The 9,062-nt window shown below is 45.7% G+C and overlaps 1 long non-coding RNA gene across 2 annotated transcripts; it reads left to right on the top strand.

Moving 5' to 3' along the window:
* The first annotated feature begins 4,521 nt into the window (after positions 1-4,521).
* On the top strand, positions 4,522-6,874 carry LOC111093792. Of its 2 annotated transcripts, none has more exons than XR_005383014.1 (3): positions 4,522-4,686; positions 6,358-6,556; positions 6,649-6,874. It is a non-coding gene; the product is annotated as an uncharacterized LOC111093792 (long non-coding RNA). The 2 variants fall into 2 exon arrangements; XR_005383013.1 differs by having other exon boundaries at positions 5,196-6,556; positions 6,649-6,866.
* The last annotated feature ends 2,188 nt before the right edge of the window (positions 6,875-9,062 follow it).

Raw genomic sequence — 9,062 nt, 5'->3', positions numbered from 1 at the left:
TCTTGGTCATTGCCAATGGTTTGACCATCTGCCCTGGCAAGGGCAATAACAACAATTGTTTACCCAAGGTTAATCTCTTTTAACATGAGAATCTGGTGATCTCTTGCTTCATGGATATGCAAAAATTAAGTCAGGATCACACCGTTCCTGCATATATTAAAGACACAATAAAAGGCACCACCAAAATACTCCTTACCCCTGTCTGAGTTCCAGACTCTATTACTGATAGTGACCAAAGCACTTATTTCACTTCCAAAGCTGCATAATCCTGGACTCTTGAGCAACACATTCAATGGAACATTCATTTTCCTTACCAGCCTCAGGCTGTGGAGCCTCAGGACTCATAGAGGATGGTGATGGCCTATTTAAATAAGTTCAAACTCAGTTCACTGAAATATTGCACACTTCAGCCATCAGTCAAATATCAGAGGTGAATTGTAATAGAGTCAGATTCAATTTTCAGTGTTTGTTTGACAGCTGACAAATTTCAATCCCCACCACTCTTTTTCTCCCTCTGCTTTATATCTGGGCAAGCTAGTGGGAATTCCAAACCACACAAGCCACATCCTGTGTGAAAGAATACTCACCCTCCTATCTACCAGAAAAACCCTACAGACAATCTTTGTTCTCTGCTTTTTCAAGGTATTCTTGGACCTGCTTTGGGAGCACATTCTAGTTTATCCCAAGAAAGCCTCATTATGTAAGTAATAAACCATTTCATACTCTCCTGGTGTATCTATGGCATCATCAATCTTGATATCTAAACTAGATTTTGAGTTTGGGAGTATTAATTTCACCTCTGTCAGGTGACCACCCAAAAGCATTTCAGTTATTTTGGTACAGGACACCTGCATAATAATGACTCTTGGCATTATGATATAGTTCAGTTGCGTTACCATTACCTAAGAACCTTAAATCTTTTCTGAAAATGTACCTTTTCTTTTCCCTTTTTTAAAGATTCTATCTATTTATTTGAGAGAGGGAGAGAGACAGCATAAGCTAGGAAAGGGACAGAGGGAGAAGCAGACTCTCCACTGAGCAGAGAGCCAGATGCGGGCCTCCATCCCAGGATCCTGAGATCATGACCTGAACTGAAAGCAGACTCTTAACCAATTGAGCCATCCAGGTGCCCCTGAAAGTGTACCTTTTCATATAAAAAGTATATAAAATACAAAATTCTAACAAAAACTTTTCTTACAAATAAAATATGGTCTTTATGATATGTCTGGCTAAGCCTTACCAAAGAAGAAGAAAAGGTTTTCCTTTTTCTTCACTTCCTGTATGTATTATACAAAATTTAAGTCCCCAAACATTTACAAATGCCCATCTAAGTCAAAACAGCAATGTTCTAACTGGTTCTGCATTCAGTTAAAAAAAAAAAAATCTTCAGTGGTTTATGTGCCAAGGCGAAATTGCCATTCCATGCTGTATTTAGTATGTATTTCATGGAAATTTTTTTCCAGGATTTATATTTCCTGAATATTTACATTTAACTAATTTGAATATACTTTAGAAAAGTTATCCAGTATTCAAAAAAATTAAATTTGTTCTTCACTTATTTTTATAAACCTTTGTTAATTTTGTTGAGGAATAAATCCTACTCAGTTGTCTTTGTGAACAGTGACACTTGTGAGAGTGTTGAGAGAGGAACATTTTGACGAAGGCATGTCTGATGGTGAGATACCTATAAGGATGAAATTCTGGTTGTGAGTGTTAAAGAGTCACTAGAATTCAGGAGCTATGTTTATGCATAGTACCCTAAGTCAAGGAGCCTTAGTTTAGAAAAAAAATACAAATTGCAAGGGGTTAGGGTTGTCTTTCAGAAAAGAGTTTCAATCATTAAAAAGAAACTTGAGGTTGAAAAGAAATTAAAGTGGTAGAAAGAGCAGCAGGATTAGTAGGTGAGATCATCAAATACAAAAAGAACTGGGTTCATATGTCCAGGAAAACTGTTACAGGGAACCAGCCCTGCATCAAGCAAGTATCTGCTGAAGTTTCTCTTTCCTACAGGGCCTCGCTGGTGTCACACCCATGCTGGTGACACATGAAGATGTGTTGTTGGCCATTGAAGACAGGCAGAGTGAGCAGCAACTCTTCAAAATAAATCCATCTCCTTTGTTTCCTGAGACTGACTTTTGAGTTTAGATTCCCTTTGGTTTTGGGTAAAATCAGTTCATACTGTAGCAGAGTCTGCTTTAGTAAAAATCATCATTGATTTTCTCTTTCTACATCTCCCAACTTTCCTCAACAGTTGGGCATTTTGTATGAACCTCAATTTCAAAAACACACACCTACACACACACACACACACACACACACACTCAGACATGCTCCATGGGAATAATTTCCATAAATGTCTATTGCTCCCATTGAGTTATAGCCTTTGTGAAGTTAGGAACTAGATTATATTCATCTCTGGATTCTTTACCTCTGGCATATAATTTGATATATGAGAGCCTCAGTGTGGTGCTGCCTTATTCAAAAGGCAAACAGACTTATCTGAGACTATTGAACAGCTGTTACTAAGACCTCACTCATAGCCCATGACAGAGCTCTCGCCTCTGTTGGTGGCACTATCTCACTGTAACTGGATGCTCGGAGCTTTTTGTCACATTTTCTTACATATGATTTTATGTCATAATTAATCGCTGAATGGTGAGCTCCTGTTATTCTGGACAACATTACACAAGGTCATGCTTGCATCTCATACAATGTATTGTGCAGAGATTCGTTCAATAAATGTTTCACTTAATATTTCTTTGGCATATATTTTTAATACTATGAATTTACTGGTAACTATGTGAGATAAAATTACTAAACACTGTTCACTTAGGGAATGCAATGTTCTCTTGTACATAGTAGACATTCAGCAAGTATTTTTTGAATGAAAGGATAAATAGATTTGTGGGTCTAGCAGAGTGTCGGAATATTTATGGTTTAAAGTAGAGCAAGTTGACCATGAAAGCAGAAGCTAATTATGTGGCTCACCCCTTGCAATCTTTCTCCTCGTATAGTCAGGAAGGGTCAATTCCCTGATGTTAAACTTTTCTTGTCAAGAGTTACCCACTAGCTTCTCAGGATCCGGAGGAAATATGTAAAGCTGGCTCAGCGATTGCCGTAGAGACCTTTTCCCCTGCTTACTTGGAAGCAGACAGAAAGTGTCTCCTGTTCTGTGCATGACCCTGATCTGAGAAGAATCCTCAGGTTTTTTTTTTAATCTGTTCAACTTCCTTTGAGAGGTAATGCAGCTCTAATAGAGCCTGTACCGTGCCCTGCAATGGTGCGCTGGCTCCTCATTCTAAACTACCTCTCATAATTTTGGCATTTCTGGATGTCTGTGAAACTGGAAATTTAAGGAAACGTGAGCCATAATGAACCCTGTGTAACGCACTTGGATAAGGCCCAATGGCACCTAGAGGCTCTTCTCCTGGCCTAGAGTCTCTAGGCTGATGGGCTACTAATGTATTTCCAACTTCTCATAAACTCTGATATGCGTCTTACCATTAACCCAAGGCCTGCCTTTGAAATGTGCCTGGTTCTTAGAGGCAGGTTAAGGCCTTGCTCGCATAGTACTGACACGGCACAGGCTCAGCATGGCAGAGCCTAGGTCCTTTCCGCCTAGACCACTCTGTTTCCTGATGGAGATTGAAAATCTCTCTCATTATAGATTTGAAGATAAAGATTTACTGAGTGCAATATATAAACCAAGGGACAGACAGATGGGGACTCCTATTGCATTGGGTGGCCAGAGATCTTTTTTTTTTAAATTTTTTAATAGGAATGTTTGTCAACACAACCTTCAGTTTAAGCATATAAAGAAGCCGTTCTGGACATATGGAACAGCAAAGAAGATGATAGAAAAGGAAATATAAACTGAGATGGTTTCCAGAAATGTGTGAACAGCCAAGAAAGGACAGAACCACAGCAGCAGGAAAACCCTAATGTAATAGTTAAAACCCAATGTAAACCACAATAAATACGCTGCCCTCCAGATTTCAGTTGGGCAACAGGCCCTTTGATACTTAGATAAAATTAGCTCAGCCTTTATCCCACGTCCCGTGGGAGTCCTGTCCGCGTATATCCCTGGATTAAAATTCCCGAGGCCACTTCTGACAGGCGTTTTCTCTTCTGCGAACCTCAGCTTCTCCCACGAGGCTTGGTTTTTGAGGCGCTGTCGGCCGAAGCCTCGGAGGACGCACGCGGGTCTGCGAGCGGCGCCTGGAAGCTGCTGGGCGCGGGGGTGCGGGGTGCAGGCCGCTGCCCCCCCTGCCCCCCCGCCCCCCGGGTCCGGCCCTCTGGGAGCTCACAAATCCTCCCCAGGGACCCGAGGGCCGGCAAAGGGATGGGGAGAGGCTTGAAAAGACGACAGCTCTGCATCACAGGCTCCCTTCGAAGAGGAGGCCCCCCCAGACCCCCGGGGCGGCGGGGAGCAGGGCGGCGGGGCTCGGGGCCAGGGCCCAGCTTGTCCCGCGCAGGCCTGGGCCGGCGGTTGGGAGTTCAGGCCCCGCGGGGCCCCACGTGGAGGTGCGGCGCCCCAGACAAGCCACGGCCAGGCGTGGGGCCTCCCGAGCAGAGGGCGCGGCCCCGGCAACGCGGGACTTCAGCACGGTGACCTCAGTTTTGGATTTCCGGCTTCCAGAATTGTGAGGCGATCCGTTCCTGTCGCGTTATGCCACCAAGTAGGAGGTAATTTGCTGCAGCTGCCACAGGGGACTAGTGCTCACCCTTCCCCTCCTCCGCACACCTGTGTTCCCTGCTCTTTCCCCCCACCGTCCGGGGCTCCTTCTGCAGGGCGGTCGGCTGCCCCCGGGGAGCCCTGGGTCCCAGGATCCCCACCCTGGGGGGCGGATCCCCACCTTGGGTCCGGGATCCCCACCCTGGGTCCCAGGATCCCCCCCTTGGGTCCACCCCGGCTGCATGGGATCAGGGGTTAGGCGGGTCGGTCCGGCTGGGCCGCATAAGACTGTGGCCAGCGCTTGCACTCACCGCTTTGGGAAGCGTGGGCCCCGCCGGCGCAGCAGGGCTCTCCTGCCTACGCAGCCCCACCTCCGTGGGCCGGGGCAGGGGCCGTGCAAGGGGCCTGAGGAAGCGGAGGCTTTCCTTGTAGTCACAGCAACGCAGGGACTGGGAAGCAGGGCCATGATTCCCCACCCCCCACCCCACCACGGAAATAAACCTTGGAAAATGCTTTGAAGGGTCGGACCAAACAAGTACCCACGAGACACTGAAAGACAAAGTCGGAGGCAGAGGAGACACACACTCGTGAGCTTTGATGGGGACGTGAGGCTGATGCTACAGCGCCACGATCCCTCCACCGGAGGAGAGACGAGTCGCCAGCTGGCCTGACTCGGTACCCTAGCGCCAGGCCAGGCATGATGTTGGCGGATTGGTTGAATTATTTGTATATTTTGGGGACATTTAGCATATTGTGGAGGTTCTCAGAAGCAGCAGAGACACCTGTGAAACATTGAGACATCGCCTAGACCCCAGTCGGACTCTGTCGGAGACAACTGACCATTGGTATTTACAAGAAACTAAATTGGCCACGAAAATATCCCTGTTTTGTTCCATATCTCAGCTTAAGACGCCTGATGTCTACCCCAGCTAGACCTAGGGGAAGTGGATCGCTGTTTCTCTCCGCAGGGAACAAATAGTACTTACGATAGGTATCTCTGGTTTAATTGGCCTGGATTCCTATCCATGTGGCAGAAAAAAGAAGTTGGAGATTATTTTTTAAGCCATGGTGAGAGACAAGGCAACATCATTTGTGTAGAGCTGAACTGCCTAAATTTAAGCGGCAAAGTGTACCAGTAGGATCAGATCTAAAAAAAAACTGGAAAGATATAGATCCCAAAAAGCTTTTGCTCTTGATTTTTTTCTTTTTTTTTCCTTCCTTTCAAAAGCCTCAGACCAAGGAACAGGGCCTTGAGTTCTCGGGATGAATCTGAGACTCCTGGGCTGTAGGACGGCCGGTCACCTCCAAGGTAACTAGGCCTGGGAGCCCACAGGGGCAAAGAAGCAGGTTGTCACCTCTGAGTCGGTGGGTTGTTTTACAGACTAAAACTGCATAACATAACCCAGTTTTTCTGACCTCAGAAAAAAATAGGTTGTCTCATTCAGTATAATTCTTTTTCTCTGATTCAAGTAAGTTTAAAAGGACAAATTGTTGGTTAATATCCTTTTCCTGAATAGAGTATTTGCTTTAAGGATGATCAACATTAAGTGTTGGTAGAAACAAAAGCACTCAGGGTTTATTTTCGGGCTCATCATATTAAAACAGATTTGTTTTTATTTTTAAGAGAGGAACTTTTATGTGGCATATGTACTCAGAATTTTAATGTCTACTAATTTTCACAGTTATCTGAAACCCATGCACAAGGCAGTAACATTTATTAACTGGTAAACGGCACTTCTGTAACTTGTGGATGTTTTGCAAACTGCTCTGTTTGCGGAAGGATGGGCTTTCGGGTCCCCAGGAATCATCATCCAAATGATCTTTCTCATCATGGCTTCTGAGGAATGAAACTCATCTTAAATTGAGGGGATTCATCACAAGGTAAACAGACTGTGCCCCTTGGGTGGGGAGACGTCAATGACCTCGGAAGCCTGAGTCTCCTTCCCTCAGGGACCCGGGCTTCGCTCCAGCAGGTGTCGCCACAGCAGATGGTGGGCCGGGCACCAAGGTGCCTTGCTGGCGGCCTGTCGGGGAGGCTCCAGGAAGTCAGGGTCCGCCGCCGGGAGAGGACGCGCAGGCAGCCGGCCTGCAGGACGCTCTGCGGCCGCGGCTCCTGCGCCCTGGGCCGCGGTGTGAAGACCGCGTCCCGCCTCTGGTCCGGGTGAGTCCACGAAGCCGGCAGACCCCGCGGCCCTGGGAGGGAGCGCTCGGAGAAGGGCCCTGCCCGACACGGGACGGTCCTCGCGGCCTGCAGGACGCTCTGCGGCCGTGGCTCCTGCGCCCTGGGCCGCGGTGTGAAGACCGCGTCCCGCCTCTGGTCCGGGTGAGTCCACGAAGCCAGCAGACCCCGCGGCCCTGGGAGGGAGCGCTCGGAGAAGGGCCCTGCCCGACACGGGACGGTCCTCGCGGCCTGCAGGACGCTCTGCGGCCGCAGCTCCTGTGCTCTGGGCCGCGGTGTGACGCCGCGTCCCGCCTCTGGTCCGGGTGAGTCCACGAAGCCGGCAGACCCCGCGGCCCTGGGAGGGAGCGCTCGGAGAAGGGCCCTGCCCGACACGGGACGGTCCTTGCGGCCTGCAGGACGCTCTGCGGCCGCGGCTCCTGCGCCCTGGGCCGCGGTGTGAAGACCGCGTCCCGCCTCTGGTCCAGGTGAGTCCACGAAGCCGGCAGACCCCGCGGCCCTGGGAGGGAGCACTCGGAGAAGGGCCCCGCCTGACACGGGGACGGGAACTCGAGGCCTGGTGGAGGCCCTGTGGACTCTTCCAGCGCAGGAACATCAGCCGACGGCCTGCAGTCACCGCTCAGCAGGAGGAGAGCGCAGAAACTTTGTTTTCTTCTTCCACCTTAAAAATCATAGTAAAGAACTTTTTAAAAAATAATTTACTGGGGTCAAAATAAAAAGATAAGGAAAAATTAAAAATCATAAAGATTCCAAGTTGATACTTCAGTTTCTCCTGAGAATAAATTAATATGAATCTATAGAGAAATAATAATATAACTAATTGGTTTAAAAGCATCAGACTCCTTCTTTTACACAATGTATGCTCAATGCTAGAAAATAAAAGCAAACAGCCTTGGATTTTATTAGTAATTATTCTGATGACATTTATTTAGTGAAGGGTCCCCTGGCATTTATGTGCATATCTTGTAGCCATTTCTTGCTTGGTTATACCTTGGATTCTAACAGTATCTACTGATTAAAATAGTGTGTATGGTACTGGATTTTTCGCCATCATAGTAGTAACACCAAACTAACCACTCATGGCCGAGATAATTATTCAGAGTATTTGGTATGCCAAGTCTCCCTTTAAAAAATTAAAGTCGTTTTTAGTTTGACAATGTATTCAGTTAACACTTTTTTTTTTCCTTTAAATGAATTCAGTGCCTCATAAAAGTGCAGGATTGACAGACTTTTGGAGAGAAGGCTTTTGTTTATCCCTCAAATGAGGACAGAATGGGCAGCAGCAGGGGAAGCTTCCACTTTTAGGCAGGTGGAACTCTCAAAAAAGAAAATTCACACTCCTGTCAATACCATTTAAAGTTCTCACTTACACCAGTTTCACATGAGATAAAGCATTTTGTGGTTGTGACTCACATATCACTCCCCTTCCCGCGCTTGACTGAAGTTTTCCAGCCAATTTTGGAATTAATATAAATCTGCCCATGTCACTGGCTCAGGGTAAGCACCTGCAACACTAATACCACCGTTTCTAAACTCCAAGAACTCTTTTTTTTTTTTTAAATCTGTGGAATTCATCCTTAGTCTCACTGGAAATGGATTAAAATAAACTGGATCTAGGAGGGTCAGTAGGAATCTGGCTTGTTTCATTTATTATGTGTGGACATAACAAATATTTGTTTAATTCAATGAAAATATTTAGCCTTCAACTTAAAGACTTTTTTCCGTTGAAATTCCCCTGTTCGAGGTAGGGAACACTTCCTTCTAACTTTAGCTTTGGCCTCACTAGGGCAAAAAAATCTCCCTGAGATTCTGATGTTGAGATTTTTTTTTTTTAATTAAAATACTAACTAATACTAAATGTTTTGTCATAGCATCTGCTTATAAATTATTATCGGTAAAATTTCTGGAGTGTATTAATCAAATGATTAACTTTGGCAACTGATTTTTGGGTTTTTCTGATGCTTAAGCTCTGAATATATGCCATGTAAGTTTTCAGAGGGATAAATATTTTTTCAATTATAAAAATGTAAGAATGCAAGCTCTGGTGAAAATACATACAGAAAACAGTTTTGATAATAGCTGTTTATATTAAAACCTGTTAGTAAAATAGTATAAAAGTCTGACAAAGTCCTACAGACTTTTAGTAAATTATTAATTTCTGCAGACAATAGGCAGCATGTTAAGTGTAGATAAGTATAGGTAATGTAT

The sequence above is a fragment of the Canis lupus genome, chromosome 33 (genome assembly GCF_011100685.1).
Source record: "Canis lupus familiaris isolate Mischka breed German Shepherd chromosome 33, alternate assembly UU_Cfam_GSD_1.0, whole genome shotgun sequence".
NCBI classification, from domain to species: Eukaryota; Metazoa; Chordata; class Mammalia; order Carnivora; family Canidae; genus Canis; species Canis lupus.
Note: the sequence above shows the minus strand (reverse complement) of the source record. Positions and strands in the feature narration are given on the sequence as shown.